The following is a 26,904-nucleotide window of genomic DNA, read 5'->3' as shown; positions in this document are numbered from 1 at the left end:
CAGTGTGTTGTTTTCTTTCTAATTTTGGTGGCATGGGTTTTGTTTGTACCAAAACTTTTTAATTTGATATAATCAAAGTCATTCATTTTACATTTTGCAATGTTTTCTATCTCTTGCTTAGTCTTAAATTCCTTCCTTTCCCACAGATTTGACAGGTATACTACTCTATGTTCACCTAATTTATTCATGATTTCACTTTTTATATTTAATTCATTTACCCATTTTGAATTTATCTTGGTATAGGATGTAAGATGTTGATCTAACCCTAATTTTCCTCATACTGTTTTACAATTTTCCCAGCAATTTTTGTCAAATAGTGAGTTCTTGTCCCAAAAGCTTGGGTCTTTGTGTTTATCAAACACTAGCCTTACTAAGGTAGTTACCCCAAGTTTATTCCACTGATCCATCCTTCTGTCTTTTAACCAGTACTATATTATTTTGATGACCACTGCTTCATAGTACAGTTTAAGATCTGGTATTGCTAGGCTCCCATTCTTCACATTTTTTTCATTATTTCCCTTGATATTCTTGATCTTTTGTTCTTCCAGATGAAATTTGTTATTTCTTCTAATTCTATAAAAAATGATTTTTGGTAGTTTTATGGATATGGCACTGAATAAGTAGATTAATTTGGTAGGATTGTCATTTTTCATTCTATGCAGGAGCAGTTAATGTTTTTCCAATTGTTTAGATCTAGTTTTAATTGGGTGAAAATTGTTTTGTAGTTGTGTTCATATAATTCCTGTATTTGTTTTGGCAGATAGATTCTTAAATATCTTACATTGTCTAGAGCAATGATAGGCAAACTTTTTAAAGAGGGGGCCAAAGGAAGGGAAACACTCATCTGTCTCTGTTTCTAAGGCAATTCTTTTGAAGTTTCATTGTATTGTATCCTACTCATTGTATTTGTCAGATTAGGAATAATGTCATGTAGCTGGATAGAACATTTCAGGGGGCCTCATCCGGCCCACTGGGCAGTAGTTTGCCCATCACTGGTCTAGAGTGATTTTAAATGGAGTTTCTCTTTCTAACTCCTTCTGATGACTTTTGTTGGAACTTTGTTTTGTAACCTGCAACTTTGCTAAAGTTATTAATTATTTCCACTAGCCTTTTAGTTGATTTCTAGTGTTCTTTAAATATATCATCATATCATCTGCAAAGAGTAATAGTTTAGTCTCCTCATTGCCCACTGTAATCCCTTTCTTCAATTTCTTTTTCTCTAATTGCTACTGCTAGCTTTTCTAGTACAATATTAAATAAAAGAGGTGATAATGGGCACCCTTGCTTCACTCCTGATCTTATTGGGAAGGCTTCTAACTTGTCTCCATTGCAGATGATACTTGCTGATGGTTTTAAATATATACTGTTTATTATTTTGAGGAGCGGCACTTCTATTCCTATACTTTCTAATGTTTTCAATAGGAATTGTATTTTGTCAAAGTCTTTTTCTGTATCTATTGAGATAATCATGTGATTTCTGTTGGCTTGGGTATTGATGTGGTCAATTATGTGGATGGTTTTCTTAATATTAAACCATCCTTGCATTCCTGGTATAAATCCCGCCTGATCATAGTGAATAATCCTCATGATCACTTGCTGGATTCTTTTTGCTAGTATTTTATTTAAGATTTTTGAATCTATGTTCATTAAGGAGATTGGTCTTTAGTTTTCTTCTCTGTTTTTGGTCTGCCTGGCTTTGGAATCAGTGCTATATTTGTGTCATAAAAAGAATTTGGTAAGACTCCTTCTTTGCTTATTTTGTCAAAAATTTGTATATTATTGGGATTAGTTTTTCTTTAAATGTTTAATAGAATTCAATTGTGAATCTATCTGGCTTTAGGTATTTTTTCTTTGGAAGTTCCTTAATGGCTTGTTCAATTTCTTTTTCTTAGATGGGATTATTTAAATATTTTATTACCTCTTTTTTAATCGAGGCAATTTATATTTTTGTTAATTATCACTCATTTCACCTAGATTGTCATGTTTATTTCCATATAATTGGGCAAAATAGTTCTTAATAATTAGCCTTCATTAGAGGTGAGATCACCTTTTTCATTTTTGATACTGTTAATTTGATTATCTTCTTTCTTTTTTATTAGATTAGCCAGAACTTTATCAATTTTATTCATTTTTTCAAGTACCAACTCCTGGTCTTATTTATTAGTTCAATAGTTCTTTTGATTTCAATTTTATTGTTTTCCTTTAATTTTTAGGTTTCTAATTTAGTTATTATCTGAGAATTTTCAAATTGTTTTTTTTTCTAATTTTTTAAGTTGCAAACCCAACTCATTCATCTCCCTTTTCTCTATTCTGTTGATATAGGCACTCAGAGATATAAAATTTCCCTGAGTACTGCTTTGGCTGTATCCCATAGCTTTTGATATGTTGTCTCCTCATTGTCCTTCTTTTTAATGAAGTCTGTACTTGTTTGTATGATTTCTTTTTTGACCCACCAGTTTTGAAGAATTAGGTTATTTAGTTTCCAATTAATTTTAAATTTACCTTACCATGAACCCTTATTAATTATAACTTTTATTACATTATGATTTGAAAAAGTTGCATTTATTATTTCTGCTTTTTTGCATTTGTTTGCAATATTCCTATGCCTGCATACATGGTTGATCTTTGTATGTGTACCATGTACTACTGAGAAGAAGGTATATTCCTTTTTATCCCTGTTCAGTTTTCTCCAGAAATCTATTAACTGTAATTTTTCTAACATTTCATTCATTTCCTTTACTTCTTTCTTATTTATTTTTTGATTTGATTTCTCTAGTTCTGAAATTGAATTTTGAGGTCCCCCACTAGTATGGTCTTACTATCTATTTCCTCCTTGATCTCCTTTATTTTTTCCTTTAGAAATCTAGTTGCTATTCTATTTGGTGCATAAATGGTTAGTAATGATATTACTTCATTGTTTATAGTACCTTTTAGCAAAATGTAATTTCCTTCCTCATCTCTTTTAGTCAGATTGATTTCTACTTTAACTTTGTCTGGTATCCTGATTGCTACTCCTGAATTTTTTTGTATTGTTTTGTTTTGTTTAGTTTTTTACTTTAGATAATGCATAATAAAATCTGCTCCAGCCTTTTACCTTGAATCTGTGTGTGTCATCCTACCTCAAATGTGTTTCTTGTAAACAACATATAGTAGGATTCTGTTTTATCCTCTCTGCTATTCACTTCCATTGAATGGGTAAGTTCATTCCATTTACATTCAGCATTAGGATTACTAACTATGTATTGCCCTCCATATTATCCCCTTTAGATCCTGCTCTTTTCCCTTTCACTCTCTTCTTCCTTACCAGTATTTTGCTTTTTGTCACCTCCCCACTTTTCCTTCCCTTCAATTACCTCCTACTTCCCTTATCTTATTCCACTTCTACTTCTCTGTAGGGTGATAGAATTCTATTCCATACTGAGTATACTTGTTTTTCCCCTCTCTGAGACATTTAAGATGAGAGTAAAATTTAAGTATTGTTCATCACCACCCTTATCCTCCCCTCTCTGTAATAGTTTTTCACAATTCTTTATGTTATATAATTTACCCATTCTATCTCTCCTTCCATTTTCTCTCAGTGTAACCTTCTCTTTCACTCCTTGAATTAATTTTCACATATTCTTATATATACATAGCATACATATATTGTTTTATGTCATCACATTTACATGCATATCATGTCATCTTATATTATCATATACATCATATCATCATAATCAGCGTACTTCCCCACTCTCTTTCTGGGTAAATTCCTTCTATCTTCTCTACTAATAAGAATACTTTTTTTTAAACCCTTGAACTTCGGTGTATTGTCTCTCATAGGTGGAAGATTGGTACGGCTAGGCAATGGGGGTCAAGTGACTTGCCCAGGGTCACACAGCTGGGAAGTGGCTGAGGCCGGGTTTGAACCTAGGACCTCCTGTCTCTAGGCCTGACTCTCACTCCACTAAGCTACCCAGCTGCCCCAATAAGAATACTTTTTGAGAATTACAAGTATCCTTTCTTCATATAGACATATAAACATTTTGACCTTGGTGGGTCCCTTAAATTTTCTCTTTCTTTTTACCTTTTTGAGCTTCTCTTGTATCTCATATTTGGACTTTAGATTTTTTTGTTTAGGTCTGGTTTATTCCTTAGAAATGCTTGGAAATCTCCTATCTTATTGAATATCCATTCTTTCCCCTGAAAGAATATTCTCACTTTTGCTAGATAGGTGACTCTGGGTTGTAAACACAAATATTTTCCGTCTGGAATATCATATTCCATGCCTTTTGATCCTTTAATGTAGAAACCTGTAGGTCCTGTGTGATCCTGATTATAGCTCCATGGTATTTTTATGGTTTCTTTCTGGATGCTTGAAGAATTTTCTCCTTAGCATGGTGGCTCTTGAATTTAACTATTATATTCCTCAAAGTTGTCATTTGAGGATTTCTTTCTGGAGGTGATCTGTGAATTCTTTCAACTTCAATTTTATTTTCTTGTTAAAGGATCTCTGGGAAGCTTTCTTTGATAATTTCTTGTAGTGTGATGTACAAGATTTTGTCTTGATCATGGCTTTCAAGTAGTCCAATAATTCTCAAACTGTCTCTCCTAAATCTATTTTCTAGGCCAGTTGCTTTTTCAATAAGGTATTTAATGTTTTCCTCTATTTTTTCATTCCTTTGATTCTGCTTTATTGTTTTGTGGGTCCTTGTGAAATTATTAGTTTTTAGATGGTCAATTCTGATTTTTAAAAGCTGATTTTCTTCTGTCAGTTTTTGGTTTTCCTTTTTCAATTGCCCATTTCTTCTTATATCACTTTCATTTCTCCTTGCATCACTTTAGTTTCTCTTTCCCACTTTTCCTTTGCCTCTATTAATTGGTATTTGAAGTCTTTTTTGAATTCTTCCAGAATCTATGTCCAATCCATATTTTTCTTTTGGACTATGTGTGTGTTTTCTTTGCTTTAACTGTCCCCTTATGCATCTGTACCTTGCTCTTTGTCTCCATAAAAATTCTTTAGAGTTAGGTGCTTTTTTTTTGTTTGCTCATTTTTCCTATCTAATTTTATGTAGGCTTGGGGTGATGATGTGATAGTCTGAGGGCTGAGAGCTCTGAGAGCCCTCTCACCCTGCTGATTCAGTTGACCCTTGAGATGCTGATAGCTTTAAGACTTGCCTCAGGCTTAGGTGTAAGCTTTTGATCTCACTCTGACCTTGATCAGGTCAGAGGCTAATCAAATTCTAGCCCTAGGTTTAGGCTCAAGTTTTTGGTCTCACTGTGTACTTGATCCAATTAGGCATATCCTTGATCATCCTATCTTGGAACTCTGCCTTGAGCTTTAGGCAAAAAGATCAGTACTTAGTACTTAGTACTAATAATCACCCCAGAGTGTGAACTATATCTTTATACCAAGCACAGACTAGAATTTCCTGGAGCTGGGGCTCTGGACTTCTCCACAGGTTTGAAATTTTAAGGGGAATGGGTTGGCTTGTACCACTATTTGCCCAGGCAGGATCTCAGGGTTTGAATGTTAGTTTGATCTTAGCTTCTGAACCTCGGATAGCAGATGTGGGGCGGGGGTGTGTGCCTTACTCTTGGCTTGCTCCTCCCTCCTTGCTACAGCTTCTTGCTGGCTCTACTCTACTCTCACCCCAGTGCCTTATATGTTCTTTGCCTACTTTTTGGGTTTTTCTTTTCTTGAAAGTTGTTTCATTCTGTCTCCTTGTTGATTCTTTCACTCCTGTATTTGTTTTGTGGTGATTTTTTTAACCCTTACTTTCTGACTTGGGATCAATACCGTGTATTGGTTTGAAGGAAGAAGAGTGATAAGGGTTAGGCAATGAGGGTCAAGTGACTTTCCCAGGGTCACACAGTTGGGAAGTACATGAGGCCCGATTTGAACCTAGGACCTCCCATCTCCAGGCCTGGCTCTCAATCCACTGAGCTACCCAGTTTCCCCCTGTGGTGATATTTTAATCTTGGTCAGAGAGGATTCTCATGGTGACACAGATCTGCTTTGAATTACTCTTCCATCTTAGCTACATACCTGACAGTCTATACCAGTTTCTCTATTCTTAGCAAAGAGAACATTTCTAGGAGATGTCCAGTCAATAGAAGGCACAAATTTTGGTTATATCATAGACCTTGCCCAGGTTTGGATTCATTTTCTTACATTATTAGCATTTCTTCCTTCTGGCTAGGTTATCTATATTCTATATAATAGAATTATATCATAATATTACTTATGTTCTTCTATTAGTTCTCACTATATTTCTAACCTTTGCTTCATAGATTATCTCACATGGAAATATTTTCTTGATATGGAATGCTTCTTTGCTACCTATGTTATCCAATAAGTTCATTTTGAATAAGGTAGGATATTCCATGAAGAAGCTGTGCCAACAATTGATAGAAAACTGTCCTTGGAGCTAAGACTATCTGGGTTTAAAACCCACTTCTATGAAGTATTGCCTGTGTGTTACCATGGGATCTAGAAAGACTTTGGATTCAAATTCCATCTGTGTCACCCTGAGCAGGTCACTTTAACATTTTAGTTGTCTAGGCTAGAATTTTTAATCTCAGGTCAAATAGGAAGCATTAAAACACACATAAAGGTCCCTGTAGGTCATATATTGATGTAAAAAAACCACATATTAACATTATCTATGTTCTATTATATTTTTATTTACTTTATTAGGTATTTTCCAATTATATTTTAATATGATTCTGCTGCACTCAGACTGGGGAGTGTTGCCAGGTGTTTGACACCACTTTTGCTCTAGGCAACTCTTGAAGAATATTAATTTCAGAGGAGATGTTAATTTGCATCTGTAGAGGGAACTACTTCACTTAAGTTCCCCAGACCAATGAAATTCCAGGCCCGATTCCTTTTCCATAATTTATGCCCATCCACATCTATTGCTAGCTATGTGTCAAACCCTATCAATTGTCAGGAATACTCATAAGGTATAATTTACCTCGATATGTTAAGATCCCTGGTTCACCTTCTTATTATTCATATTCTGGGAATTTAAATCTAGAAATTTGTGGCCATGAATTTTATTGTTGTTGTTCTTTTATATTGTCTTCTGTAAATTACTGGTCTCTACACTATTATTCTTTTTCCCTTGTCAAATTTACTATTCTCTTACAACTTGGTGCACGTATGTTGGTAATATTTTCTCATCTTCCCCATTTTTAGTATGATGGGGACTGGAACAATCACAGAATGCCATGGAAACAACTTCAATGTGGAAGAGTGTAAGGAGCTGGTTTCCTGGAGAGCCATCATGGTGTTCAATGAGAGTGCCATGGATAAAATGTGGAACATGCATAGGCAATCTATACCTGATTTTTGACTGTTAACCATGTGAAAGACAGCTGTCTCTCTGGCTGAGATTGTGGAACTAGAACCAGAGTCACTTTAAAAAGCCCAAATTTTTCTTTGTCTCTTCTTCATTCTCTTTTTCCCCCCATGAATTTCTACTCTTAGTTTGAATTCTTCGGTGACTAGACCAAGTCTGATGAGAGAAAATGCTCTATGAGGAAGGACCTTGAGACCTTACCTGCTGAGGTTAATGTGTGATACTGTTATCAATTTGTCATATCAGTTTTTATAAATTTTACTATCTTAGCAAGGAGAACATTCTAGCAGATGTCCAGATAGCAGAAGGTCTAAATCTCTTATCTTAGACCATGTCATAGACCTCTTCTTTGTCTACCATGGTCCTTGATTTTTTGTTAAGGTATAAATTATTTTGAAAGGTAGCTAGCTGGCATAGTGGATAGAGTGGTTTGCTAGGAGGCAAGAAGACTCATCTTCAAAATCAAATCTGTCCTCAGACATTTACTAGCTGCAAGACCCTGAGCAAGCACTTAACTCTGTATACCTTAATTCTTCACTTGGAAAATGAGCTGGAGAAGTGAATGGCAAACCACTACAGTATCTTTGCCAAGAAATTCCCAAATGGGGCCACAATCAGACATGACTGAAATGGCTAGACAGCAACAGTGGCAAATTATTCATTTATAGCTTCAACCTAGTGAGTTTCTAAAGGTGAAGAGCATAAGGCTCTGGCAGCTCAGGGTCAAATTCATCCAGATTATAATTTTTTAATGACCTTAAGGTCATAGAGAGTCCTATAGCACTCAGATCAGCTAAAGCAGAGACTCATTCTAATCCAACTCACTCCATGTATATTAAGCACCTACTATGTGCCAGGCACTAGGGTACAATTAATTAAAAGATAGTCCCTGTGCCTTTACTTGTTAGGATCAGTGTTAAATAGAAGCTATCCAATATCTAAAGTTACTCTCCTCAGGAAAAAAAATGGATGGAGGAGATAAATATGTGATCCATATTGATGATGGGGATGTTTTAAATTTTTTTCTTGACATCTATATCCCTCTATATAAGGAAGTCAATATTAAGTGGTTAAATGGAAATGGGGCACTAGAACCTTGTGGCTAACAGTGGGGGAAACAACCAGTCAAGGTTTAAGCTAAGGGCAATAAGGAAGAGGTTCCCCAACTCCAATCCCACTCAGATTACTCTTAAAACTCTAAGGGAAAATGGAAATCAGCTTTATTCTGAGAGACTGAGACCAGAGTGTATTTGCTACATCAGCTTAAAGAATATTTTGGTCACATTCACAGATCTCTGATCTAATATATACTTACTGGCTCTTATCAGTTGTATTTCATCCTTGGCCAATGATGATTCCGATATGTTACATTATGGGTAAGAAATAAAAATTCTACTCTCAGATATTATTTTCTTAAATAGCTTTTGGTTTCCCATGTCTGCCTTTTTCTGGCAATTTTTACTTTTAATCTGAAACGGTCATACAAACACCTTATGGGCTTTAGGTTTTTAGTTACTTGCCCAATACTTCCTATTCCCTTAGCAGAGCTACCTAAATTCCTTCTGGTAGCAGCATTGATACCCTCATAATTCTCAGAAGTGGAAGAATGGAATAATTTTTGAGTAAATACATCCCATTTGATCACTTTGAAGGAACTATTGAATATCAAGTGAGTCATTGTTAAGATATATAAGGTATTGTTTCTGCTTCATGGAATGGACTTCTCCTCCCATCTCTGTCTGCCTTTTTGCTTCTTCAAAGTCCACCTCAGATAACACTTCCTCCATGACTCACTACCTCCAGCTGGAACTGATTTTCTGGACTTGTTCAGGCTACTCTGACAGCTCTGGTGCACTTAATCATTTTCTAACCTATATTTTTAGTTAGGGGAAGAATATAACAGATAAGTCAGCATTTCAATAACAAACAATTGCTGAAAAGGTTTGAAGAATAAATGATTCTGCTTTGTTCATTTCTTTCTCTTTCTCATATATATGCATATACATACATATTTATCTACATGTGAATATTCATGTATTCACTGAGTCTAATGCTTACCTGTAGATTCATATGCATCTTTATATAATGTTTATATATATACACACATTCAGAAACACATATAGAAACACCCAACTCAGGAAAATGCAGTCTTGTCTAGGTAATCCTGTAGGGCTTTCCCACTAAAGATTGGTAAGGAGCTTCTGAGGACTGGAAAATCATAGCATCTTCTGATATTCATTTTTGATTATTCTCCCAATATTGCTACGTGATTGAGAATGATGGAGTAACAAAAATGAAGATGACCCAAAGGCCATTTTTTGTAATGTGGTACCTTTTTTTTTTTTTCCAAATAGAGACACAGTATTGAGTATCTCATTTTGGCCATTCAAAGCAGAGGAAGCCAAAGCACCTAAAGCTCTGACAGCAGCCTCTTAAGTTGCTGTATCTTCACATCTAGCTCTCAGGTCTCAAAGTCTTCCACTCTAGCTGCCATTCTATCAAGACAGATGCCATAAATACTCTGGTTACTTTAATCAGCTGCCTCTGTCATGACTGTAGTCCAAATCTCCCAATATGGCAGAAGTCTGTGCTACTACTTCTACTCACATGGTGGAGCCCAACTCTGAACTCAAGATAGCCTTAGTCCATCCCAGGTTGGGAAGAAGAAATGGTCTCTGTAGGGCTACTACTTTCAAGAACTCACAAGTTAGGCTTTGAATACTTCTCATGGCCTGAATGGGTCCTTCCCAAAAGCTAGTATAGAAACATTTACTTCTAGATTATCAGAACTTTTTCTCCAATGTTTTTATCTCCTTAAGTCTATTTTTCAATGAAAGCTATCCTCTTTATAACACACATTTGAGAATATCTTTCCTGCTACTTTCTCATGATGATCTTAACTGACAATGTGTGATGGTTTGCTTATACTTCCAAGTCATTTTTCCTTTGAGTCCCTTGCAATCTTTCTGAAAGCATAGTTTTCCATGATTTGCAGCCACAGGACAATGAGAGATGAATATTGGGATTAAAAAGGTGGGTTTAGGGTTCAGGGAGAAGCTTTGGATTATTAAAAGAATTGCCCAGTTTCCTAGGTGCTGCTCTTCAGATTGCTCTCCAACTCCAATACAATTCTAGATTCAATTTATCTACAGTGTTTTTTCAAGTTAGGTGCACCAATGTCAGTGATCTGACCATTCAGCTAAATATTATTAATGCTTGTAGACAGCACTACAAGGGTTAAATAACAAAAAGAGATGTCAAAGGCATTTTATACAATATTACTAGATGAATGTTATACATAGTAAGGACCTTAGGAATTCATAGAAGAGTTTTGTTGAGTGTGTGTGTTGGTGGATGGGGTAAGGTGAAAAGAGAAGGTGGAATCAATAACTCAGAGTTGTAGATGTTGAAACAGTTGAATTCAGCCAAAATTGAATTGACTGCCATTTAGTTGAAAAATCTAGGATTCAGATACACTAAGATAGATACCTTTGATAGCTTCTAGTATACTACTCTGATGGCTGGAACTGAGCCCCATCACTCAAAGGCTATATATACCATGGACCTGTCAGATCCCACAAAGCTGGACAGGCTTCAAGTATAAGAACAGTGATTACCTTTGTATCTGTTCTTAGAGGACCAGCCTAGTTATGTTCAGAAGGACTTGACAACCTGCAGGTTCATGAATTTTTTGGCCATCTCAACTCTCAAGCTGCTGGCACTGCAAATATACAGACTATATAAACACATGAGTGGCAGCTCTTGGCAAAAGGAATTGATAGAGCTATAAATATAGTTCTTGCATTGACTATTGTTTCTTCCATGGCTATCGTCCTGCTTCCACAATGTACTAAGTGCCTGTTTTCAGTTGACAACTAATAATGACTCACATTTAGTAGTGCTAAGTGAAAGTTTTCAAAGTTCTTTCCTCAGAGCAAACTTATGAGAAAAGTAGTGAAAGTTTATTATTATGTATTATATCACATGTTATTATAATATATGTATGTGATGAGCTAACTTATTAAAGAAAATTATTATTCTTATATTCAAAGCTATGGGAGGTTAAATTACTTTCTCAGAGTCATACAACTAATAAGTGTGTGTGAGATAGGATTGAAGACCAAGTCTACTGACATCATGGCAGCTCCTTCTCCCACTATGGCATGTTGCATGAATAAGCTACTCCCCAATTTCAGAAAATACCTCCCAGAAGACTGTACATTCATTCAATACTAGTTGATTGAGAACAATGCAAGAGGGAGGCACGAAATATGTCATGAATCATCTTTCCTGTCCTAAAGATGCCTATGAATCATTTGGGCAGTATGCACTCAAAAATTATTTTAAAAAGCAGTATATGATGGGAGCCATATATGAGAAAAAAAAACACAAACAAACAGAGAGAAAAGCCACTGGTTGGAGAGATCAGGGGAGGCTTCATAGGAACAATGCCCCCAAATACTTACAACATACTTATTCCCAGTGTATGTACAAAATGTTGGATTTAGAGACTGTAGACAAAGTCATGAGATAATTGGTTAGGTTATGCCTGTGCTTGAATGTTAGTTTACTTATCATCCCATCACTGGAATAATAATTGTTCAAACTTCACTCTCTGGAGAGACTTTATTTGAATGACAACTGAGATGGTTTGAGTAAAGTGCTTTTCAAACCTCAAAGAGCTACATGTATATGAGAGGCATCATTATAATTGCATTAATTGACACCTTCCCAGAGATTATTGGGTGCACAACAGAAGAGGAAAATGGTAGGTTGATGTTTAAGGATAAATAGCTTAGGAGGAAGAAAGGAGGAAAGGGAAGTGCATAGTCTACTATGCAAAGACAAACTTTGTCAGCTTTATAGTTTTGCAGAGGGTTAGCTCTGAACCTATCCCACAGATAACCTTGTGGCAAATATAGTCAAGTGGAAAACCTTCAATTTGTCTTCTCTGCCTCATTCCCAATATTTCTTCTTCTGAAACAAGTTGTCTTTTCTTCTTGTTAATATCAAACTTCCAGAAAAATTCATTTATTTCAAATAAGGAACAACCATGGTGATTAGGAAAAGGAATAGCTAATGATCTGGGGCTCTCTTTGGAAAGAACCATTCCTCTTTCTTCCCATCCTCCATCTTCAGCACTGTTTGCCAGGCCTGATCTTGTCCCTTTTCTCTGGCTTTTGCTGTTCTTGGCAACATTCCCTTAAGCCTGTCTGTTCCCTGTCACTAATATTTTATGCTCATATTTTAGTACCAAACAATTACATCCACTAATTTGAAAAGGAAACGAGCAGGAAATTGCAATTATAAGAGCCAAAGCACTGCTCTTTTATACCACCCCCCTCAACCTTATGGATGTAAATTATAAGAGTTTGTCATTGCTGCAAAACACAATTTTCCTTTGTCTTCCCACTACCAGAGATTGATACCACTAGTGTCTTTAATAAGTGAGAAGAAACATTATAAGAACTTGAATCTTGATAATAATGAAGATAGGTATATTTTTCTTTCCATTTTTTTGACTGGAGTGGAAACTGCAAGGACTATCATTAGAAGTTCACCTTACATGTCTATAGTGAGATTTTACCATCTTTAAATTATTTTTCATCTACATAATTTAGTTTTAAGTTATATGCAGCAAAGTAAGTGCCTATCATTCTCACCCTCCTTATCACTTTCCCAGCAGAAACCTTGGACACTTCATTGGAATCACTTGAAACTCTAAAAGATAAACAACTTATTGCCCTATTCTGTCCAAGTCTATTTTTCCATGGCACTTCCAGGCAACAATATTCTTCCCCCCTTCTCTGATAGTTTCCCATCACATATTAGTTTTTTCCTTTGGAATATGAGGGAAGACTTGATGGCAAGAACTGTCTTACTTTATTGTACTCATAGCCCCAAGGATTAGTATAGTGCTGGACACATAGTAAACACTTGATGAAAACTTATTCACCATTATGCAAAGAAAAAAATGAAGTGACCCCTTTCCTCAAAAAACCTTCATTCTAAGTGAATAGATGCTGATTTCCCTTATAACTTCTCCCTGGATATCACCCCACCACCCACATATTCACAGATTAGGATTAGGTTGAGAAACATGACTTCCCTAAGATCAGGCAGCTGGCTCATAGTATAATTGGGAGCCTAGAAGCATTCTCCTGATGCACAGGCTGGTACTCTTTCAATTCATCAACAAATGCATTGTTTAATTGATAAAGTGACCCCTGTGTGGAAGGTACTGGGTTGAGTACCAAAGAGAATACAGAAGGCCAGAAGACATAATGACAGAAATTGGTCAAACCAGCTACAATGCAACATAGAATCAAGATGACTGGTGGCTGAGAGATAGACTATTTTCACTTCTCAGATGTTTGATGAGCATAGGCACAGTATGAGTTTCTGGAAAAAAACCACATTTTTATATCCCACATTTGGCAAAAAATTAAATTTCTATTCCTTAGGACTCAGGTGCTGCTAGACAGACTGAAAACCTTTACCTTGATGTCTTGGAGTAGGTAACAGAATCACGATGAGGAAGGATCAATCCATCCTGATAGGACCCACCCCAGGCAGAAGAAGGCAAAGAAGTTCAATTAAGGTCATAGATCTAAAATTGGAAGAGATATCAAAGTCATCTATGCCAACCTCTTCATTTTATGGATGAGGACATATAGGCTAGGTAATTTTAAATGACTTATCTGTAGTCATATAAGAAATAAATTTCAGAAGCAGCATTTGACTCCACATTCTTTAACTCTAGCCAGTGTTCTTCCCATTTTATCAACCTTTATCCTCCAGTGGATAAAAGCCCTCTTCTTCCTATGCTAGCTTTGCTCCTACTCTCATTACCCAGTATTTCTACCACCAAGGACTCACAACTGCCATGTCCTGTCCCTATCAATAAGGCTTTCTTTATTCTAGAACTCATTCATTTGAGTTCTTTTGCATCATCTAAAAAGGCAAATAGATGATCTAATAACCTGATCTGTCTTGACGGCCTATTGGGAAAGTGTTGATTCAGGAGAATAAACCTTGGATGTGGATTCAGAACAACAGTTTTAAATTTTAGCTCTTGTAATTGCTAGCTATGTGATCATGGGCAAGCATGATTAAGTAGCTTAACCCTTCTGAACCTCAGTTACTTCATCTAGTCAAATCTGCAGGCATTTATTAGACTTCTACTATGTGGCAGGCTCTGTTCAAAGCAGTATATCCTTGTATGTAAGATGGTGGATAAACAATATTTCTATTAGCCAATCTTACAGGGTTATTTGTGAGTAAAGTACATTTTAAAGCCTAAAGGGTCCTATAAATGTGAGTTTTATTATTATCAGGAGTCTTCTGGAGACCATCCCTTCCTTCCATTCATCCCTCTCTTGATGTTGACTTTTATTTCTTACTTTGGAATCTAACCCATGAGTGACTTGTGATGATGGAAATTTTATATAAGAGATAGGTGGGATTAGGTAGGGCATCCTGATGCCCCTCACATCAATATATGAAGGCTACCCTTACCATTTCTATGTGTTGAGTCTATCCTGGGTCATGAAATTCACTGGAATGGTTTAGGTAGTAAATATCATTGACATGCTTGTAGGAAAACCTAGATAAGGCAATGTCTTGTATGACTCAGGGAGACATGATTGGATCTCATTCATCTCAATTGAAACATTTCAGTTATAGAGTTCTCTCAGTGCCAACTATCTCATTTTCTCTCTTGCTAATCATCAGATATTACAGACCATAAGAGTCACATTTATTAGGAGAGGGTTTTTTAAAAATTCCTTTGAATAATTCATGTCCAATTTAGAAGGATTAAACATGGTGTTATCTCCTATGCCAGCAATAGCTGCAGGTGAAAATCTTGCTGTTCAGGTGAGGGAGAGTCAGGTGGCTAGGAACATTTAAATGACTTCAATCATAAATCTCAGCTGCTAGAGAGCACTGAATGGGAGGATTTGGGAGGTGTTTTCTCCCCTTTTTTCAGAGTCCCCTTACCATTTTTTCATGAGCATTCCTACCTTCAAGATCTAGTTAATCCTCTTCTCCCATTTGGGATGCCCTCACTACCTCCACTGAATCAAACTCTACCCATTCAAAGTTCAGTCCAATCCCCACATCTTCCATGTAGTCTTTGACAGCATCATGCTTAAGTGGAAAAGTGGAGACTCCAAAACTCTGAACTCTTCTTCAATGTTTCACTAAGGATATGTCCTCCAGGGATAATGAAAGTGATGCCTAGAACCATAGTGGGATTCTGAAGTTTACAAAAGGTTTGATATACATGATTTCATTTGTTCCTCACAGCAACTCTGTCAGGAAATATATCATGATCCCCACTTTAAAGAAAATGAAACAGTGACTCAGAGAGTTTAATGAGTTAGCCAAGGTTATCTGTGTATTAATTATCAGAAAAAGTGAGAATAGAAGTGAGATTCCTTGCCTCTTACCCAAACCTTCCAGATCCTGTTTTTATTGAATAAATCCATGATGGTCATTTCCACTGGGAAAAGAATGATGAAGCATAACTTGTTCACATACTTGCTCCTTTCAGATCCTAGGAGTCCGTAAGTGTCAATTTCTGGGATTTGAACATAAAATTGCCTTTTCCTCCTTATCTCAATTTTAGAAATAAAACATCTTATAAACTTGTTTCTGATTAGAAATGATTTCAACTTTTTTCTTTTTTGTTTTATTTTACCTTCAATTATTGCTCAAGAGAATAGTGTATAGGATGGATGTGGCCATACCCCTTCCTTCAAGGAGAAAGAAAGAAAGAAAGAAAGAAAGAAAGAAAGAAAGAAAGAAAGAAAGAAAGAGGAAGGAAGGAAGGAAGGAAGGAAGGAAGGAAGGAAGGAAGGAAGGAAGGAAGGAAGGAAAATAGCACTGAGAAGACATGGGATCCACTTTATTCAATGTACCTATCATTTAGAATCTTAGATGATTTTGTTATTCTTCAGAGACAAAGAACTCAAGCTTCATTGTTTCTTCTTAAGTTTTAATCTTTATATTAAGCCTTCTTTAACTACCTGATAATCAAAAGAGATGGAAAGTGCCATTGGCTTGTAAAAGTGCCTGGCACAAAGGAGGTGCTTAATAAATTCTCATTAACTGACAAAGTCATCAGAATAATCAGAATTTGCCCTCCAAATAAATAATTTACACGAGTGTGCCAAACTCAAATAAAAATGGGCCACTAATTTGTTTAAAAGAATTCCTGTGTACCACACATAGACTTAGTTTTAAAATGTAATATTGGGGACAGCTGGGTAGCTCAGTGGATTGAGAGCCAGGCCTAGAGGTGGGAGGTCCTAGGTTCAAATCTGGCCTCAAACACTTCCCAGCTGTGTGACCCTGGGCAAGTCACTTGACCCCCATTGCCTACCCTTACCACTCTTCTGCCTTGGAGCCAATACACAGTATTGACTCTAAGATGGAAGGTAAGGGTTTAATTAAAAAAATGTAATGTTATCTATATTTTATTGTATTTTTATTTATTTTATTAAATATTTCCCAATACATTTTAACCTGGTTTTATAGGCACTAACTTCCCCCTGAGCTTCTTTTGGCCTCAGCTTCTTAACCAGTAAAATGAAGGAGTTTTTTGGTCTTAGTTTCCTAACCTGTAAAACTGGATTAGGGGTTCTTAGCTATTTTTATTTTGTGTCATGGATCTCTTTAGCAATCTGGTGAAATGAATGAATTCCTTTCAAGAAAAATGTTTTTAAATGGATAAAATAAAACAAATAGAGTGACAAAATAAATTAATTTTATTGAAGTACAGTTAGCAAAATATTGAAAAAAAAACCAAAGTCACAGATCCTACATTAAGAATCCCAGTCTTGAATCGTCTCCAAGGTCCCTTCCCTACTGTAAATCTTTGATGATGACCCCTTCCTATATGTTATTGAAGGACCCTAAGAGATTAGCTACTTTTTACAGGTGAGGAAATTGGAGCCCACAAGATAGAAGTGATTCATTTGAAATGACACAAGTAGTAAGTAGTAGAGCTGGGATTTGAATTCAGTCCTTGTTGAACCAAATGTATCATTTTCCCCAATGTATCACATAGTTTGATTGGCTAGATTAATACATTATCATTTCTCAAACTAATTTGGAACATAATTTCAATTTGAATAGAACAAAGAACAATTTTGAATTTGAAATATATTTATGTAACCTATAAATGTTGGAATAGGGCATCCAGTTACAAAAAGATATAAACTTACCTTGATGCCAAAAGGTTGCCATACATAATGGGTAGTTTTTAAAGAAATATATACGTTCATGTTTAATTTTTTAAAGGAAATCTATTATTAGCATCAAAATTTTATCACGGTTTATCATCATCTAAGAACCACCATGTTCACATCTCTCTCTTTCAACATAAAGAAACTTCAAACATGTTTGGGAAGGTCTGCATTAAGCTGTTATCACCTATTAACATCTCAAACCAAAATAATTGGTTGTATTGGAAGATCATAAACAATTCAATATCTGTCTTTTAAGGAGCTTACATCCTTTAGTCTTTGCATTCTAAGCTAGTCACGTAAAAATCCATTTTCTCTCCTTGCCAGTTGCCCCACAACTGCCACTGAGTGCATAGGGTCATTTTCAAACAAAACAAATTCTGGATTGGGTCATTTCCAAAAATGTGTCTCATTCCATCACCTCTTTGTCAGTAGGCATACAATTTGTATCACCTTTGGTCCTCTAAGTGAGTCAGTCAATTTAGCATTAAGTGAGAAAGTATTTATTAAAACCATAGGACTCTTTTGAACTTTTGCTGGCTATCTTACTCTATGGTAGTTTCTGGGTGAAATAAAGGAAAATAAGAATTCCTAAGACCCTGCTCTCTGAGATCTCATAGGCTAGTTGGGGACACAAAACTTCTACTTATTAAACATTTAGAGCAGTGGTTCCCAAACTTTTTTGGCCTACTGCCCCCTTTCCAGAAAAAATATTACTTAGTGCCCCTGGAAATTTTTTTTTTAATTTTAGTAGCAATTAATAGGAAAGATAAATGCTCCTGTGGCCATCACCACTTCCCTCAATTGCTGCAGCACCCACCAGGGGGTGGTGGTGCCCACTTTAGGAATCACTGATTTAGAGCATAATAGAACATCAAACAGAGTCAGAGCATAATAAAGGCTTTATATTAAGAGGAGGACGCTCTAAATATAGTTCATGAAGTTTTCTTGGAGGATTTAGATAGGAAGGGAAGGGACAACTTTATTTGAGGAAGAACAAGATAAGCAATGTCTGAAGAACTTGGGACTTAGAGAATAGCATGGAGCTGAGTTCTTGTGTTTGGAAGAAGTGGAAATGGAGATAGAGAGTAAGTGTGTGGAGGTTTTTGAGGAAGCCTATTCTATTCTTCTCAGCTGAAAACTTTCTCTTCTTCCCTCACACACTTTCTCTCATTTCTATTCTTCTGCCTCCTTAAGATGTGAAGGTCACCACAGAAGGCTCTGTCAAGGGATCACAAGCTATTATGAGCCCTATTCAGCTGTAAAGTCTTCAAGTAAGGACCAAGTGGCATATACACTTTTGTGTGAATACAGTTTAGCCACTGTGTCATTGCTCCAAAGGGAGCTGCATTTTAATCCTTTCCTTATTACAAAAGTTAAGGTTTTGTCCCTTGATAAATTAATTTCTAACATCAATGTATGTCAGTCATCTGTGAGCCAGACTGCTTAAATAAGGGGAGGCTTCTCCTCAGAATGGTAGCTACCACTTGATATGTTTTGGGCTGTAGCAACTTCTTAAACCCCTATAAAGAATTATGAAACTGTGACCTGCCTTAGAAGAGGGAGCCTAAATTGCAGAGAAGATTCTGACTTACACTGGAAGAGAGGAGTTCCCTATAGTCCAAATTCACAGATATGGTCCCTATTCCTAACAACCAGTGGGTTGGGCACAGCCCATTAGGTCACCATTACAGTCTCTCCTTTCTGAGAATTGACCGGGACTTGTCTTTCACTGCCCTATTCCTTCCCAACTCCCCCAGCTGACCACATATACAATACTACCAAATTTGGCCAGGACTATGTTGAATTCTTCTATTACTATCCTTCATATAGTTTTATGTCCTACCAAGAGGACCTTGTTATTTCTCACAAAAGCTGTGTCATCTCCATCTCCTGTCTCAATGTCCTCATCAGACTGAGCCCCATGCCCAAAGTGTTCTCCTTATTCACCTCTGACTTTTGGAATTCCTAGTATCCTCTGAAGCTCAGCTCAAGTATCACCTTGTATGGGAGGTTTTTCCTGATCTTTCTAACTGTTAGCACCTTACCCCTAAAACTATCTTGTATTTACACATTTATTTTGCCTACGTTATATATATAGATGGGATAAAAGCTCTCTGAGAGGAGAGATTCTTTTTGTTGTTGTGTAGTTTTCCTTCAGTTGTTTCAGTTGTGTACAACTCTTCATAACTACATTTGGATTTTTTTGACAGAGATCTTGGAGTGGTTTTCCCTTTTCTTCTCCATCTTGTTTCATAGATAAAGAGCTGAGGCAAACACTCTTAAATTACTTGCTTAAAGTCATACAGAAAGTAAATTCCAAGGCTGGATTTGAACTCATGTCTTCTTGACTCCAAGCCCCACACTCTGCTCACTGTGTCACTTTAATAAATGCTTTTTGGTTGATTGTTTTGTTGACTTGCTTTGTTTTTATTTTTCAGTATATTTCCTCTGTTCTTCAAGGGCAGAGCATGAGTCCTAACCATCAGAAAGATCCTTCCCTAAGTGCAGGAAACATATATTCTCCTCCAGAAAAAAATAAAACCCAAAACAACAAAAACAGGGACTCCCCAATCATTCAAACAGTAGCTAGTTTTCTGTAGCTCAGCCTTAAGTGGAATTCTCTCCCTCCACCTGAAATTTTTCAACAATTGGTGTTAGAAATTAATTTGTCAGATGACTAAACCTTAACTTTTGCAATGAAGGAAGGCTTAAAATGCAAATCTCTTTGGAGTGGCAGCCCGATGACAACCTTATTCACACTAAAGTGTAGATAATTGATATATGATCTTTTCCTGAGTAGACTCTCATTAAGGGAAAAGGGGAGAGAGATAATGAGAGCAGTGAATTCCTAAAGTGGTCAGAGGGGCCTAATTGATAATGCAAAGTAGAGAACAGTGGAGATATCAAATTCTGTTCAATTCATATTCAAATAGTATTTATTAAATACCTACTATGTGTTAGGTGTTGGGGATACAAAGGAAAAAATTAAACAATTGATGCTCTCAGAGTGCACATATTCTACTAGGGATAGTCTGGAGACACTGAAGATTAATTTCAGAATGAGATGAAAAAGGAAAGATTGTATAAGTGATAGGAAACTACTACTACCTTTTTTACTTCTATAGGAGAAGGAAACAAAGATGTATGCCCATTGTGTGGAAGATGAGAGGTCAGGCTTGTAGCATAGTGAGTTTTTGGAGATTTTTGTTGTTGAAATTTTTGACTTTTATTTACAATTTTGATACTAGTCTCCTCTATTTCCTGGCTTTTTGGGGTTTGTTGAAAATTTAAGGAGAGATCCTCTCTTGAATCCTATGTTCCATGAGGGAATTTTGTGCCTTAAAAAATAACTTTTCTGTATTTCCCTTGAAATAATGAAAATAATTTGTGAGGTAGGAGTTATGAGATTTAGATTAGTTTGAAAGGTGACTGGTCTCCTATGTTGGACTTTGTCTTTATAGTACCTCTGTTGAGCCTGGAGTCCAAAGTTGCTATGGTAGTGGTTCTTTTAATCTTTCTATTACTGCCATCCATCTTTTACCTGTTCTTTGAGGGTCTCCATCTTTCTCTAGATTCTTCTGGTCTTTATATGTTTTCTCTCTTATTTCACTGACTTCCAGTTTAGATTTTTAAAATGTACCTTATATACTTGAATTATGAAACATAAGGGTCCTACATAAAGATATTCCTAAACTAATCATTCATAAATGGCTAGCACAGTTTGCTTGGCTAACTAGTTTCTATCACCATCTAATGAGAATTTAGGTCCCTTCCACCTTCCCAACCACATGGCCAGCCTCATAATGCTTCTAAAGAGAGACTAATGGATAGCTTTCCCCAATCTAGCTTTGAAGAAAACCCTTTGTGCTTAAAAGTGGCATATCTTTTTCATACCAACCAAGAAGTTCAGAACTTTGATTGATTCCCGGAGCCAGTAATCATCTATCTACTTTCCTGTTTTAAAATAGTGAATCATTTGGCACCATTCCTGTCCCCCAATATATGCACAAGTGTTTCATCTTCAAATCTTTATGATGCCACATTGAATATAGGGCAGTGAGGTGGTATATTGGATAGAGTGCTAAGTCTGGAGTCAGGAAGATTCATCTTCAGGAGCAATCAAATCTGACTATGTGACACTAGGCAAGTCACTTAACTCTCTTTGCCTCATTTTCCTCATCTGTAAAATAAGCTAGCAAAAGAAATGGGAAACCATTTCAGTATTTTTACCAAGGAAACCCCAAGCTATCATTTTGGATCTCTGATCAATGGAACAAGGCGAAAGCAGATCTATTTACATGCGTCATCTTATACCCTCTCCCAACCCCAGTGCTTTACAAGTATGAAGGGCAGATGAATGTCCACACTGTGTGATTTTGTCACATTTGTGAGTGATGGTTTAAATAGGTAACAGGGAAATTTTGGTTTACAAAATATGGATTCCCTTAGTGCTTTAAATGTTTATTCTAGTCATCCTTTAGTTCTCCAATGGTCCTCAGTTTTATTAGTTTGGGTGTTGTCAATATCAATTCCAGCTGTAGCCCAACTAGCCCAACTATGCATTAGGAGACAGTTTTGTCCCTTGGCATAGGCAAAACAAATAATCTCCTGGTGGCCTATACTTGTGGTTCTGAGTTGCCTCCTCAATCTTAGGCTTGGATGAGTGAATGAAAAAAATGGAAAGCATTTGTTAAGCATTTACTACATTCAAAATAATGTATTGAGTACTAAGAATACAGCTGGATACTGCATTGATGTCTCTGCTCTCAGGGAGCTTATATTCTAGTAGAGGAAGAAAACACCTGTTGGAGATGGTAGCCAGAGAAGAGTGTTTAGTTTAAGATGATAAGTAGAACCAAAGGGTAGTCAATTGGCATTATACTTTCAGAAATTATTGCTGTCTTAATTTGATTATTGATCAAGGAATAAGAGGTAGAATGTGAGTGTGTGCAGGGGGTTAGGAGTGGGGATAAGAAGGCTGACAATGCACTAGGGAAGAAGGTGGACAGGTTCAACAATCAGGCCTGTGAGATCTCTGGGTGGTGATTCCCAAATTGACCTGATTAAATGACCTACTAGTAGAGTCTCAGGAGACCCAATAGCCTGGAGGGTACAACAGCCAGCCATATTTTTTCTGGCTTGGTCACACTTGCTAAAATTTACAATTTACTGGCATAGTTTAAGAGAATCCAAAGTAATTTCTATGAGTCATTGGAGTGAAATTTTAGTGGAAGATAATAATGCCTATTATAACAGGCATTATCATTATCTCTTCATATTTCATCTTGTGCATCTCAAAGTGCTTCCATAGACAATGTGTCTTTTGAACCATCTATCACTGTGAAGTAAAGAAGGTACTTTTTTGTCAGACAGGTGAGGAAATTGTGACTCAGAGGGGCTAGCTAACTATTTAACAATTATAGATTGCAGTAGGGGTGGTGATAGTGGCATATATAGAGATATGTAATGCTATCTAATTTACCTTGCCTCAGCTCCTGCAGGTCCCTTTTATTGGTGAGTTCTGCCCCTAATCCATTTTTGAGAAGTGCCCAGACCAGCTAACCCTGATCTCTGGACTTAGCAACCATATTCCAATCTTCCTCCTTAACTCCCTCTGCCCCTTTTCAGCTCCCTTTTTACGTGTTGTTTTTCTCCATTAGAATGTAAGATGATTGAGGGCTGGTTTTGTTTTCTCCTGGTTGTTCTAGTATCAACATAGTACTTGGCACATAGTAAGCTCTTTAAAAAAAAAACCTCTTAACTTTCTTAGTGACAACTTTGACATAAGGGCAAGGGCTAGGCAACTGGAGTTAAGTGACATACAGAATTACATAGCTAAGGAAGTGTCTGAGGCCAGATCTGAACCCAGATCCTTCCAACTCCAGACCTGGCACTCTATCCATTGAGCTACCTAGCTGCCCCCCATAACTTCTTATTAATGTTTGTAAAGTAAAGATTTACTGCTACAAAATTAGGAGGCATTTATATGTCCATCAGAATCGAGGTTAACTCCTTCCTGATATGACAGGGGAAGTCAATAGGGAAATATGATTCAGTTTCCACAAATCTGATTTCCACTTTATTTTTTCATTCTGTTGTTCAGAAAAGTGATTGTCACATAAAGAAAGGTCTAATTGCAATTTGGTTTGATTTTGATTTGTTTTTCCTAAGGGGATTTGTATTGGAGAAGTAATCATTTGGTTTTCCTGGCTTTTCTGAGATGAAGAACTGTGTAAAGATGTGGGACATTATTAGGCAAGGCTGGAAGTACTGGAAGAAGGAGTTCAGTATACATTATACAGTTTTCTTTCTATTCCAACTCAAAATACATCACTGGTTCTCGTCAAACATCCCTGTCTTTCCAGTTCCCTCTCCCTCCGCTGTATAGAAGGGATAGTCAGATACTTTATCTCACCACCAGTAAGTATTCCATTTACATGGTCAAAAGCTTTAAAATTCCTCTCTGCCCAGAATCTGTCCCTAATTCCCTGTGCTCTTAAATCTATTCTGTTTCTATATTGTGACCTCCAATCATTGAACCCCTCAGTGGTATTACAGGCTACCACCTATGTTCTTTTCCTCCTAGGAACCATACTACTGAAGAAAAAATCATCTTCTAATACTCATTATCTTCATCTTCTTTCCTTTTGCTGAAGTTTCAACCCTTTTTGATCTGACTTAAGATCTCATCATTCAGCTAAAACTCCTCTTTGCAAAGTTGCCAACGAGATATTAGATGGTCTTTCCTCAGCCCTCTTTCTCCTTGATCTCTGCAATATTTAACATAGTTGACCATTCCCTCATAAATTCTCTCTCATCCCTGGGTTTTTGTAACTGCTCTTTTTGTTTCCTTCCTACCTATTTGGCGATCCTCTCTTCTTTGCTGGACCATCATTCATATCCCCTTCCCTAATGATGAGAGTCCCCCAAGACTCTGCACAGTGACCTCTTCTTTCTTCAGATCAAGGATTCTTAACTATTTTTGTGTCATGGACACCTTGGCAAAATTTAATATAACTCTGGTTTGTTGCCTACATCATAATGGAAGGAAGTACTAAAAAGCAGCTGGAGATGAATGAAAATAAAAATTCATTTTCCCCCAATTTCATGGACCCTATAAAATCTATCTACAGGTCTCAGAACTCTTGCTCTATTCTAATCCTTTTTGGAGACCTTATTGACTCCCATAGACCCAAAGATCATCTGTATGCAAATGACCCCCAGATTTATGTATTGGATTCTAATATCTCTTCTGAATTCAAATCCTACATCATTAATTATCTTATAGATACTGACAACTAAATGTCCTGTAAGTATATCAAATTCAAATAAGTTCAAAACAGAATTGATTAGCTTCTTTCTCCAAACCCACTTAGCTTCTCTACTTTGGTCAAGGGCACCACCATTTTATCAGTCATACAGTTACACAACTCTGCAATAATCCTTCTCCCTCCACTTCCCCATCCTCCAATTAGTTGGCAAGTTTTGTCAATTTTACCTCCACATTTCTCACAAAATCCTCTTTTTTCAGACCCTCATCATATCTTCTCCTGAACTTTGTTGCGCAGGATTTTTTTCACCTGTATTGGTCTCTCCATAACCCCATTTGGGGTTTTCTTGGAAAAGATACTGGAGTGGTTTGTTATTTTCTTCTCCAACCCATTTTATAGATGAAGAAACTGAGGAAAACAGGGGTAAATAACTTGCCTAGGATCACACAGTGAATTAGAATCTGAGGTCAGATTTTAATTCAGAAAGAGGAGCCTTACTGATTCCAAACCTGGCACTCTCTTTACTATGCCACATAGCTACCAGAAAATTGTTGTGATGCCCTCCTAATTTCTTTCTGCTCTCAGTCTTTAACATTCTCTCTCCAGCCTCCACAGAGCCACTAAACTGATCATCTTAAAATATGAGTGACCAGATCACATTTTTGTTTAAGAAGCTTCCATGGCTTCCTATTGTCTCTAGGAGAAGATGTAGACTTTTCTACTATGCAATTAAAGCACCTTACAATTTGGTGCCTAACTCTCTTTAAAGAATGATTTTCCATTTTTCCTCCTCACAAACTCAATGTTCCAATCCAACAGCTTTGCCTTCTGAACAAGATATTCCAAATTCTGCTCCAGATGCTTTTATAGAGACCCTCTTCCATTCTTGGAATGTACTATCTTCTCACCTCAAACTTTTGGAATCTCTGTCTTTCCTCAAGGTTCCTTTCTTTTCTCTCTTTTTTTCCAAACCTTCTATCTTGGAATTGATACTATCTGGTTTTCAAAACAGAAGAATGGTAAGGGCCAGGGAGTGGGAGGTTAAGTGACTTGCCCAAGGTCACATACTAGGAAGTATCTGATGACAAATTTGAACTCAAGACCTCTTTTCTCCAGTCCTGGCTCTCTATCCATTGAGCTACCTAGCTGCCCCTAAGGTACCTTTCAACAGCAACTCCTTCTGGAGGTTTTTCCTGATTTCCCATACTCAGCTGTTTTTTCCAGTAGAATATAATCTCTGAAAGGTCCAGCACAATTTCATTTTTTCCCTTTTATCACCAGCACCTAGAACAGCACATAGTAGGGGAGTGTTAAATGTTTATTGAATAACTGTTGGTATGAAAGGTTGAGAGAATGGGCTAGCTTCCTTTAAAAAGATTCTATTTGGGGAGGGGGTAGTTTTTTCCCTTCCCTCAGAGGATCTGAAATCAAATTAGTCACTTGATCCAGAGGTCAAGAAGTTAGGGAATTTTGGGGAATAGTTGAGTACAGAAAGTCAGATCACAATCAGATTGGGAAGTTTGGAGACCTCTGCTCAGCATTCTGGCTTAAGTGTTGTTCTGGCCCTGTAGACAGGTAGCATAATTATAATAAAATCACCGCAGGATCTAGATTTGGGATGGACATTTATATGGAAAATTTCCCTGGCTTAGAACCTTAATCAAGATTTTTTTCTCCTACTAAACCAGCTGGAATTATACCTCTTTTCTGTTGGCTCTGTTCTGTGCCAATCCTGGGAAAATACTCATTGGGAACAATCTCCTTCTCTCTCTCCTTCCCTCACTCACACCCTCCATTCTTTTCATTTATTTGTACCTCACTCACCTCCGCTTCTTTGCTGATGTCAGTAGGACAGGGGTAGGAGGCAAAAGGGCCCCAAATACTGGAGACTTCTGAGCTTTATCTCTCTCCTCTTCATCTTTAACATCACATTAAAATATGTCTTTCCTTGGGAAGCCTGTTTATGCAGCATCAGCATCAAAAAGCCATTTTCCTGTTTCTCTAATGCCTTTTTAGAGACATACAGTAACT

Source organism: Gracilinanus agilis, chromosome 1 (genome assembly GCF_016433145.1).
Source record: "Gracilinanus agilis isolate LMUSP501 chromosome 1, AgileGrace, whole genome shotgun sequence".
NCBI lineage: Eukaryota > Metazoa > Chordata > Mammalia > Didelphimorphia > Didelphidae > Gracilinanus > Gracilinanus agilis.
The sequence above is the reverse complement of the archived record's forward strand: the minus strand, read 5'-3'. Positions refer to the sequence as shown.